This window comes from Oryctolagus cuniculus, chromosome 1, assembly GCF_964237555.1.
Source record: "Oryctolagus cuniculus chromosome 1, mOryCun1.1, whole genome shotgun sequence".
NCBI lineage: Eukaryota > Metazoa > Chordata > Mammalia > Lagomorpha > Leporidae > Oryctolagus > Oryctolagus cuniculus.
The window spans coordinates 74,380,961-74,393,454 of NC_091432.1; the positions used below are offsets into that span (position 1 = coordinate 74,380,961).

A 12,494-nucleotide genomic window follows, 5' to 3' on the forward strand; every position below is an offset into this window, starting at 1 on the left:
ACAGCAGAAAGTTGGACTGGAAGAGGAGCAACTGGGACAGAAATGGTGCCCCAACTGGGACTAGAACCTGGAGTGCTGGCGCTGCAGGTGGAGGATTAGCCTAGTGAGCTGCGGCGCCAGCCAGAATGTTTTTGAAAAGTGAGTAATTTTGTCTAAATTTTTTTAAGATTTATTTATTTATGTAAAAGGTAAAGTTAGAGAGGGAGAGAGAGAGATCTTCCTTCTGCTGGTTCACTCCCCAAATGGCTGCAATGGCTGGGGCTATGCCCTGCTAAAGCCAGGAGCCAGGAACTCCATCCAGGTCTCCAACCTGGGTGACAGGGGCCCAAGTACTTGGGCCGCCTCCTGCTTCTTTCCCAGGCACACTAGCAGAGAGCTGGATGGGAAGTGGAGCAGCTGGGACTCAAACTGGCTCAGATATTGTGCCAGTGTGGCAGGCAGCAGTGGCAGCTTAACCTGCTGTGCCACTATATCAGCCCCTCCTCTACATTTTTATGGAAAGCAATTAATTAAAATATATCATTCAGTAAACTTAAATTTGATAAATGTTCTAAGGTGTTCCTCCTAACCTCGCTCCCTCAACCACTTGCCCAAATCCATCTCTCAGCGGTGCAAGTGGGATCTCATTTATGGTTTCACTGGTGTCTCATTTCCTGTAGGATAGTGTCATTCTATTTATTCTAAACCTTTAGGATCTCATCTAACTGCCTGTCCCTCTGGTCTTGTTTCTTCTGCTCCCCTTTAAATCTCTATTTGTGATTTCTTAACTTCTCTAGACTTTGTTTCACCTTTCCCTGGAATGATTTCTCTTCTTATTAGTCTGATAAATTCCTTTTAAACCTCACCTTAAAAATCTGGCTTAGTACTGTTAGGTATGAAGTCAGAAATGAGCTTACGTGTGAGTGTGTGTGTGTGTGTGTGTGTGTGAGACAAAGGCCTAAGGAGTTGACATCTAGGTCCAGCATCTGCATCTCAAAGTCATCCCGAAAACCTTCCATGTGCAGCTCAGTATCTGCATTTCAAATGCCCTACCCCTTCTATCCGATAACCATCCTTCCTTTAAGGCGGGGTGATGCCAGCCAGGCTTCCCCCTGTCTGATAACTTCAGGGGGAAAACTCAGAAAGGAATTTTTCATATTTAGATCCAAAAAGTCCTTTGTTTCAGGAGGAGAAGAGGCAGGAAAGCAGGACCCATCCTCTTAAAAACCCCCGGCCTCAACCAGACTATGCGCTCAGCCCTCTGCCTCTTTGCTGAGCTGCCCGCCTGGCCTGCCCAGGTGTATTCTCTCCACTCAACCCTGTAACTTCGCTCTCCCCCAGTCTGAGCGACTGGGCACTCTCTCTCAGGTTCTGTCTAGAGAGGTGCTCATTCGTTCTTACGGATGTCCCTACCCTAATAAACCTTGCTATGTTGCTTTCCCCTGCTCCCCGTCTCACTCCTGAATTCTCTCTTGTGCAAAGACAAGAACCTTTGCTTTCTCTGGTAACAGTACTACTTTCCCTGAGAAGTCTATGTGACCATAGCAAATAGAATCACTTTCTCTTCAGATCCCTGTTTGAGCAATTTATATTTTTTCATGGATCATTTTTTGTGTCCCTTCTAAACCACAAGCAACTTGAAGAACAAGTACTGTTCTCTCTAGTTCCCAATGGATTTCATCACCAGCCCCTTGGACTACATCTCCCCAATAGGGTACAGAGAAAAATGATTCTGTGCCTTAAGAGCCTTGCTCTCACCCTCAAATTTCCCTTCCTTCTCCTTTTTTTCCATGAAATCCTAGCAGGTCTTTTTGCAAATAGAATACTCTCAGTTAGTGTTCATTAAAGACAAGGATAAATTGATTGGGCTACCTGGATGTTGCAGAATTTTTGAGTTCCTTATGCAAATTAATGCTGTCCTTGGTTCTTGTTCAATTATTAAATATATGCATTCCTTAGATTTAACAAAAATATGAGAAAACCAAAGTACAGTTTTTGTAGATGTATTTCTTAAAGCTTATTTACTTATTTTTATTTATTTGAAAGGCAGAGTGGCAGTAGGAGAGGGAGGAATGGAGAGAGGGAGGAATGGAGGGAGGGAGGAAAGGAAAGAGGAAGGGAGAGAAAGAGAAAGAGAGAGAGAGAAATTACAAATTAGATAGGTGCAGAGAAGTAAAGGAGGGAGAACCAAGATGGTGGAATAATGGCAGGATGATCTGAATCATGATCATTCTGGGCAGAATTAATAATTAAGGAGGAGAGAGTAACAGTGACAGGATGGAAAAAGATATTACATGCTATCAGAAACCAAAAAAGAGCTAGTGTAGCAATCCTAATATCAGACAAAATAGACTTTAACACAAAAACTATCAAAAGAGACAAAGAAGGACACTATGTAATGATTAAGGGATCAATTCAACAGGAAGAAGTAACTATTATAACTGTATATGCACCTAATTACAGGGCACCTGGCTATTTAAAGGAAATGTTAATGGATATAAAGGGAGAATTAGACTCCAATACAACAGTAATGGGGGACTTCAATGCCCCACTTTCGGCAATGGGCAGATCAACCAGATAGAAAATTAGCAAGGAAACAGCAGAGTTAATCAACACTATAGATCAATGGACCTAACAGATATCTACAGAACTTTTCATCCTACAGTTGCAGAATACACATGCTTCTTAGCAGTGCATGGAACTTTCTCTAGAATTTACAACATACTAGGCCATAAAGCAAGCCTCAGCAAATTCAAAAAATTGAAATCATACGATGTATCTTCTCTGACCACAGTGCACTAAAGCTGGTAATCAACAACTCAGGAGTCCCCAGAATATAAGCAAACACATGGAGAATGAGCAACATGCTCCTGAATGAACAGTGGGTCATTGAAGAAATCAAAAGAGAAATCAAAAAATTTCTGTAAACAAATGAAAGTGACAATACAACATATCAAAACATGGAATACAGTAAAAACAGTGTTAAGAGGAAAGGTTATAGCAATTGGAGCCTACATCAAGAAATTGGAAAGGCACCAAATAAATGAGCTATCAGTGCATCTCAAGGATCTAGAAACAACAGCAAACCAAAACCAAAACTATTAGGAGAAAAGAAATAAGTACAATTACAGAAGAAATCAACAAAATTGAAACAAAAAAAATACAAAAGATCAGCAAAATGAATAGCTGGTTTTTTAAAAAAACGAACACACAAAAAACAAAATTGACACACCATTGGCTCAACTAACCAAAAAAAGGAAGAGAAGACCCAAATCAATAAAATTAGAAATTAAAAAGGATATGTAACAGCAGACACCACAGAAATAAAAAGAATCATCAGAAATTACTACAAAGAGCTGTATAACAACAAACTGGGAAACTTAGAAGAAATGAATTCCTGGACACAAATGACCTACCAAAATTGAACTAGGAAGACATATAAAATCTAAACAGACCCATAACCAAGACAGAAATTGAATCAGCAATAAAGACCTTTCTAACAAAGAAAAGCCCAGGACTAGATGACTTCATTGCTGAATTCTATCATATATTTACAGAAGAACTAACTCCAATTCTTCTCAATTTTACAAAACAATTGAAAGGGAAGCAGTCTTCCCAAGTTCTTTCTGTGAAGCCAGCATCACCTTAATTCCTAAACCTGAAAAAGATACAACAGAGAAAAAGAACTACAGACAAATTTCCCTGATGAACATAGACACTAAAATACTCAACAAAGTTCTAGCCAATCACCTCCAACCACACATCAGAAAAATCATTCAACCAGACCAAGTGGGTTTATCCCTGGTATGTAAGGATGGTTCAACATTCACTAACCAATCAACGTAATACATCACATTAACAAACTGAAGAACAAAAACCCTGATTCTCTCAACAGATGCAGAGAAAGCATTTGATAAAATACAATACCCTTTCATGATGAAAATTCTAAGCAAATTGAGTATAGAAGGAACATTGTTCAACACAATCAAGGCAATTTATGACAAACCCATGGCAAGCATCCTATTTAATTGGGAAAAGTTAGAAGCATCCCCACTGAGATCTGGAACCAGACAAGGATTTCCACTCTCATCACTGCTATTCAATACAGTTCTGGAAGTTTTAGCCAGAGCCATTAGGCAAGAAAAAGAAATCAAAGGGATACAAATTGGGAAGGAGAAAGTCAAACTATCCCTATTTGCAGATAACATGATTCTATATATAGGGCATTGAAAAGACTCCACCAAGAGATTATTGGAACTTATAGAAGAGTTTGGTAAAATACCAGGATATAAAATCAATTCACAAAAATCCACAGACTTTATATATAGAGATAATGCCACAGCCTGAGAAAGAACTTCTAAGATAATCCCATCCACAATAGCTACAAATAAATCAAATACCTTTGAATAAATTTAACCAAGTATGTCAAAGATCTTTATGATGAAAATTACAAAACATTAAAGAAAGAAATAGAAGAAGACACACAAAATGGAAAAGTCTTCCATGTTCATGGATTGGAAGAACAAATATCATCAAAATGTCCATTCTTATGAAAGCAATTTATAGATTCAATGTAATACTATTCGAAATACCAAAGACATTCTTCTCCGATCTAGAAAAAATCATACAGAAATACATATGGAATTCCATAGGAAATACATATGGAAACATGGGAGACCTCGAATAGCTAAAGCAGTCTTATACAACAAAAACAAAACCAGAGGCATCACAATACCAGATTTCAAGATATACTACAAGGCAGTTATAGTCAAAAGAGCCTGTACTGGTACAAAAACAGATGGACAGACCAATGGAACAGAATAGAAACACCAGAAATCATACCAAGCATCTACAACCAACTTATATTTGACCAACCAGCTAAAACCAATCCCTGGAACAAGGACAGTCTCTTCAACAAATGGTGCTGAGAAAACTGGATTTCCACATGCAGAAGCATGAAGCAGGACCCCTACCATACACCTTACACAAAAATCCATTCAAAATGGATTAAAGACCTTAATCTATGATCTGATACCATCAGATTATTAGAAAAAAATGGGGGAAACCTTGCAAGATATTGGCACAGGCAAAGAGTTCTTGGGAAAGACCCCAGAGGCACTGGCAATCAAAGCCAAAATTAACACATGGGATTCCATAAAATTGAGAAACTTCTGTACTACAAAAGAAATGCTCAGGAAAGTTAAGAGGCAAGTTACAGAGTGGGAGAAATTATTTGCAAACTATGTAAGTGATAAAGGTTTAGTAACCAGAATATATAAAGAGATCAAGAAACTCCACAACAACAAAACAAACAACCCAGTTAAGAAATGGACAAATAAACTTAAACAGACATTTTTTAAAAGAGGAAATCCAAAAGGCCAACAGACACATGAAAAAATGTTCAGGATCACTAGCCATCAGGGAAATGCAAAACAAAACCACAATGAGGTTTCATCTTACCCCAGTTAGAATGGCTTTCATACAGAAATCAACAAACAACAAATGCTGGTAAGGATGTGGAGGAAAAGATGCCCTAATCCACTGTTGGTGGCAATGTAGACTGGTAAAGCCACTATGGAAGACAGTATGGAGATACCTCAAAAATCTGAGTATAGACCTACCATACGACCCAACCATTCTGCTCTTGGGAATTTACCCAAGGGAAATGAAATCAATAAATAAAAGAGTTATCTGTATCCTCATGTTTATTGCAGCTCAACTTATAATAGCCAAGACATGGAACCAACCTAAATGCCCATCAACCAAAGACTGGATAAAGAAAATTATAGGATATGTACTTTATGGAATACTACACAGTGGTAAAAAAAAAAGAAATCTGGTCATTTGCAGTGAAGTAGATGAATGTGGAAAACATCATACTGAGTGAAATAAGCCAATCCCAAAGGGACAAATATCATATGTTCTCCCTTATCTGTGATAACTAATAGAGCACCTTAAAGGAAATCTGTAGAAGTGCAATTAACACATTGAGAAACAATGACTTGAATAACCCTTGTCTTGACTGTTTGAGGAACAATTTTTTTTTTCTTCAAAGTATTTGTTGAACTCTTTAAACAGAATAAATCATATGTGTATAAAGTCAATTGAAAATAGATCTCAGTAAAAAATAAGAGTGGGAATAAGGGAGGAGGAAGTTTGTAACTACAAAGCTGTGTAGTTCTGCATACCTTCCTATGGACTTACTTCTAAGGGTATAGTTTAAATGCTTTCCATGGGGGGCCAGCACTGTGGCGTAGAAGGTAAAGCTGCCACCTTCAGTGCTGACATCCCATATGGGTGCTGGTTCGAGCCCCGGCTGCTCCATTTCTGATCTAGCTCTTTGCTATGGCCTGGGAAAGCAGTATAAGATGGCCCAAGTCCTTGGGTCCCTACACCTGCATGGAAAGACCCAGTGGAAGCTCCTGGCTCCTGGCTTCAAATCGGCTCAGCTCTGGCCATTGTGGCCAACTGGGGAGTGAACCAGTGGATGGAAGACCTCTCTCCTCTCTCTCTGCCTGTCCTTTTTTCTCTGTGTAACTCTGACTTTCAATTAAATAAATCTTTTTTTTCTTTTTGCTTTAATTATTCACATTTTATTAACTTGTAAACCTTAAGCAGACTCCAATAAAGAACAGTCAGTAAAAGTGCATCTTTTTAATGTTTTTTACACCTTAAAATAATTCTCTTGCTGACTGCAGACATGAAGGCTGTTTGGCAGTATTCAGAAAAATCGTAGTAAAGACAGTTTTCCCACTTAGTTTGTAGTCTTCAATAATGATTAGAAGTTACTGTTATCAAACAAGTAAGACTGCATTTATGCATCCATCATTTTCAGGATTGTTGGTAACCTGGGCATATTTCCCCCAAATAACTTTGCCTCCTTGCGTCACAAGGCCCAGTTCACTCACATTCACCTCAATGACAGTACCTTTAGTAATTACACCCAAAGTTGTGTATAATGAGGATGATGGATTCTTTTTTACACTAAGTATTGGCAGACAGAAGGTGGCTTTCAGTTCTGGAGATGTTACATGGGCCTTCTTAAAACGTAAGCCCATTGGTCTAATGAATCTTTAGGTGGTTTTCTTGTAAAGCCATCTCCAACAAAGCAGACTTTGGTAACCATCTTCTTCCACGCCTTCTTTTTTTCTTTTCCCTGTCTGAATAACTTTTAATACTTCTGTTTCTCCCTGGGCACGAACTTTAGGCAGAGGGACTTCCCATTTTCCCGCCTTCTCTTTTCATTTTTGTTTAATCATGTTGGAAAGTACTTTAGCTCGGGACTGTCCTTCTCTGTCTAACAGATAGGCAGGCACTGCTCCCTTGGGAGTCTTTTCATCATTCTTTTGTTTGGTGTTTCTCTTCTCATGCATCTTGATAGTCTTTTTCATCTGTATTTTCTCAGCATGGCGCTGCTTATGGTAGAGCTTGGCCTTCAGACCAATCATCTTTTTTGCTTTCTTTGAATGTTCATGAGCCTCCCAACTTTCCTTTTTTCTCTTTTTCTCATGGTAATCCAAATGGTACCCATAGGGTTTACGGTGTAATTCAATATATTCATTTTGTGGCATGGTGATGGCCTTAGAACCGCCAGGTGCAGCCTCCTGGGTGCGAAGAAGTTCCCAACTTTCCAAATAAATCTTTTTTTTTTTTTTAAAAAAAACTTTCCTTGTGACCCCAAATCCCATTAAGCTGGGTGGTAAAAATGTCATCTTAAGTGTTAAAGTGATCATATTAAGTGTTAAAGTGAACATATAGATAGGATTAAGTGTTAAAGTTATCATATATGTAGGATCATGTATCTGGTAATAATAATAGAATTATAAAGGAGATAATGTTCCAAGATGGGAAGTAGTCCACACAGCACATTCAGAATGACAATTGCTTTAAGTAGCATTCTGACCTCAGAATCATGTTCTACATGAAGAATCTCTGTGAGTGAGGCCCCAGCAGAAAAAAGTGGCCATCAAAGAAGGATGAACTTTTTTCTGAAAGGAGGAGAGAATTTCCACTTTGCTTAGGGCCTTGTCTAAATACTGACAGAGTTTGTGGATTCGAAGACTTCCATGCCTAGGCACCTCATGTCAAGATCCTCAGTTGGTCACTAACGTCATACATAAGAGTGTTAATTGTTAAAGTAACAACAGGAGTCACTGTTCTCTAACTTCACATGCAAGACCTCTGTCCTTGATGAGTTGTATTATGAGAGTTAACTGTAAAACTAGTTCTCAAACAGTTGTGTGTGTGTGTGTGTGTGTGTGTGTGTATGAAAATTGTCAAAATCTTTACTTAGTATAGATTTGGTCTTTGGTGTATATAGTTAATTGAAAATGAATCTTAATGGAGTATGGGACTGGGAATGGGAGAGGGAGGAGGAGTTGCGGGATTGTGGGTGCGAGGGTGGGTATAGTGGGAAGAATCACTATATTCCTAAAGTTGTATTTATGAAATTTGTGTTCCTTAAATAAGAAGTTTCTTTGGGAAAAAAATTGGATAGGTACAGAGGCAGATCTTTGAAAACAGCACTTTGGAATGGGATGCAAGTGTCCCACGCAGGAGCTTAATTAATGAGTCATAGCTCCTACCTATCATGTGTCTCAAACTTGGTCCAATCCTTATTTCCCTCTAATATGATGTTGTTCCAGTTCAGGTCTTAGCCTTAGGAGAGTCTCTTGACTTTCGAGGCTACCAGTTTCCTCCCAAATCAAAGTAAAAGATCAGCTATTATTTTGCTAAATGTTTGACATAAAAACCTCATTTTTTGGTTAAAATCTTAGTTTTTAAAGTACAGATACAGGAGAGTTCATCAAAGTTAAATAACCTTACCAAATTATCTTCATTTATAAAGAATTGAGCTGGAATTTGGCCTTGGGGGCTTTGATTCTCAAATCCATGCCTTCTCCCTGCATCAATAATATTATTCAAGTCTCAGGGGCTAATTATGAATTTGAGTGAGATAATGGCACTGAGATTGCTTTGGAGTGTGTAAACTACTACACAGATGTTGGATTTTTAGCAAAATTCTTGAAAGCATGTCAATAATATGTGATATTCTGTACAAAATACAAATTGTAAGTAGGATCACTCTCTCAAAGGAAGAAAAAAAAAGGTGAAAAAAATCCCTTATTAAAAAAAAATCCATGGGGCTGTTGCTGTCACATAGTGGGTAAAGCCACTTCCCATATGGGTGGTGGTTTGAGTCTTGGCTGCTGCATTTCTAATCCAACTAATGTGCCTGGGAAAACAGCAGAAGATACCCAAGTATTTGGGCCCCTGCATCCATATGGGAGACCTAGAAGAAGCTCCTAGATCCTGACTTTGGCTTTGCCCAGCCTTGACTGTTGTGGCCATTTGCGGGTTAAACCAGTGGATGGAAGATCTCTGTCTGTCTCTCTCTCTGTAATTCTACCTTTCAAATAAATAAATAAATAAATAACATTTCAAATAAATAAATCTTTAAAAAAATCCTGTAAACAAAACCAATTAGAATGTGACCTACAACATTTAATGTGCTTTATTGCTTCCTTTGCAAATGCTCAGATTTAATCCCAGATTTTATTGTTTCAGTTAGAAAATATTTAAATGGCCAATTAGTTTTCTCTCTCACTTTATAGAAGCTAAAACTAAAATACAAACTGGGAAAGTCACAAAGTCCAGAAGTAGAGCCCAGGAGTTTTGACTCCAAATCCAAGCCTCTTTTTTTTTTTTTTTTTTTTTTTTTTTGACAGGCAGAGTGGATAGTGAGAGAGAGAGACAGAGAGAAAGATCTTCCTTTGCCATTGGTTCACCCTCTAATGGCCAACACGGCTGGCACGCTGCAGCTGGCGCACCGCGCTGATCTGAAGGCAGGAGCCAGGTGCTTTTCCTGGTCTCCCATGGGGTGCAGGGCCCAAGCAGTTGGGCCATCCTCCATTGCCTTCCCGGGCCACAGCAGGGAGCTGGCCTGGAAGAGGGGTAACCGGGACAGAATCCGGTGCCCTGACCGGGACTAGAACCCAGTGAGCCAGCGCCGCTAGGTGGAGGATTAGCCTATTGAGCCGCGGCGCCAGCCCCAAGCCTGTTCATACAGGCACCACCTAAAGTTCCCAACTTAGGAGGCCTGCAGAGGAGCTGGGATCTGTTATTGATCTCAGCTCAGCCTGTGTCCTAAGAAAACAACACTCCCCTTCCTCCGATGCTGCCTCTCTGGTTATCAGTTACAATGGATGGAGCACATCTCTTTAATTTTTAGAAATGTCTGTGGGTGTGCTTAATCCTCCCTTCCCAAGAGCAATTATCTCTAAAAATTGAGTTATTGCTTATAAAAATATCTTGATTCTTAGGAAGAAAGAGACTCCAATTGTTTTGTACCTGGAGCAAATGAAGTAGGCAGCTTGGAATGCTAAATTTCGCTTCCGAGGGAGAGCAGCTCTGTGTTTGACTTAGCTGCATCTGGTTTTCCTCATTATTCTTTTGTTCATCAAAAAAAGCTGCTTTGAGCTAATTTCTTTCTAAATAAAATACTTCTAATCAGATTTTCCACCCTATATGGATTTCATATAAAATGATCCTTATCCTGAAAATTAAAAAATGTTTTCTCCTGTATTTCAATGTGCAGTGGAGATAACAGCTCAGAAGGCCTTAAAGCAAGAGAAAGAATGACAGCTGATTCATTGTTAAAGCCTCTGAAGTATTAGGCACAGTGAGGGTGAAAAGACACAGAAGACAGGGGCTGAACTAAGAGGCTGGGAGTTGAGGTCAGGTTTGGGTTCACATCTCAGCAGCATCACCACTGGCAGTTGCCAGAGTCCAGCTCCAGCAGGTCCAGGGGTTCCAGAAGGTGTGGGAGGTGTCGGTGCAGGAAGAAATGAGAGACACACACAGAGCAAGGCTGATGGCACGGCTCTGGCTCTCGAGCACCAGACTTTATTTTTATATCATGTCACATAATAATTCTTTCTTCTTATAATAACAAGTCTCTTGTCCATTTTCTTAGAACAATTGACCTTGTATTTTATGTTGTCTCTAGATTCTATTTCTACATCTAGTTACAATTTCTTTGACTTTCAAGGACATATTCAGAGCATGGGATACAATCACAGACAGGTGCAAGACAATAGGCTGCCCACACAAGCCAAGGCCTGGAGTGCTGTCGAGCTATGCAGATATTGGTTACACAAGCTAGAATATTACCTTCTTAATCTAATCTTTACTAGAAGCCCCAATGTTCAAAACAGGCCCCTTTTTAAAATATATCCCCTCTTTTGCAGTTCTTTCTGTAACTCTAATTTCTTTATTGTACTTATCTGAACGTTCACTTAGATCTATTCCACAGCTTTGACATCCTAACCATTGTTGTATTTGTTGAAAATATTGAATTATTTTTAAAAAATATTTATTTATTTTACTTGAAAGTCACAGTCACACAGAGAGAGAAGGAGAGGCAGAGAGAGAGAGAGGTCTTTCATCCTGGTTTACTCCCCAGATGGCCGCAACAGCTGTAGCTGCACGGATCTGAAGCCAGGAGCCAGGAGCTTCTTGGGTGCAGGATCCCAAGGATGTAGGCCATCTTCCACTGCTTTCCCAGGCCATAGCAGAGAGCTGGATCGAAAGTGGAGCAGCTGGGTCTTGAACCGGTGCCCATATGGTATGCTGGCACAGTGCGGGCTCCTGAGTTAAAGTTTTAGTAACATTTTTCTTTGTTTTAGTGTGAAGTATATACCAGGGAGCCTGTTGCCTTTTAATTCTTTCCCACAAACAGCTCAACCTTGTGTAAAGCATCACCCCTTCTCCTATACTAGCATTTGACTTGATTAAAATTCTACAAAGCAATGGACATTTTGGGGATTATGAAACTAAGCGTTTTCCCCTAAAATTAGTAATACAGCAATCATTAGTAGGGCCACTAGGAAGCTCTGGCTTTGTTATGCAGAGTGTAGTTACCAACAAAACTAAAACCACCAAGAGGACATCAGCTGTCATTCTCACACCTTGCTGAGACAGCCCTTCTGCTGTGAACTTGTCAGCCAGCCGAAGTTGCCTTGGCCTCGCCAGGCAGTGTTACCTTGGGCAAGTTCTTTAACTTTTGTGAGCCTCTTCATTTGAAAAATGAGAAGAATATCATCAGTGTCATAAGAGCACCATGAGGAATGAAGGAGAAATGAGTGTCTAATATTTAATGAACATTTAGCATGTGCTTGACATAGTGTTAAGTTCTTCACAATCTATCTTATTTATCCTTCACAGCTACCTTGCTAGGTAGGTATAACAGGGATCTTCTTTTTTCAGATTAGGAAATTGAAGCTTGGATGAATTAATCTGCATGTTGCATAGAAAATAAGCATGGAGATAGAAATAAAACTTCTTTGACTCGAGAGTCTGAACACTGCCCATCTGAAAGTTTCCTTCATTGGGAGGCACGTGGCCCCATGGTTAAGATGCCAGTTTGGGATGCCTGCATCCCATGGAGGAGTGCCTGGGTACAAGTCCTTGCTCTGCTCCCTGTTCCAGCTTCTTGTTGATGTGTACTCTGGGAA

General features: G+C 39.6%; 1 long non-coding RNA gene and 1 pseudogene across 1 annotated transcript in view; one reads left to right on the forward strand and one right to left on the reverse strand.

Moving 5' to 3' along the window:
• The window catches only part of LOC138850187 (uncharacterized), a 143,285-nt gene that overhangs the window by 86,090 nt on the left and 44,701 nt on the right, over positions 1-12,494 (forward strand). The window lies entirely within an intron of this gene.
• Positions 6,381-7,766, reverse strand: LOC100347032 (ribosome biogenesis protein NSA2 homolog pseudogene; annotated as a pseudogene).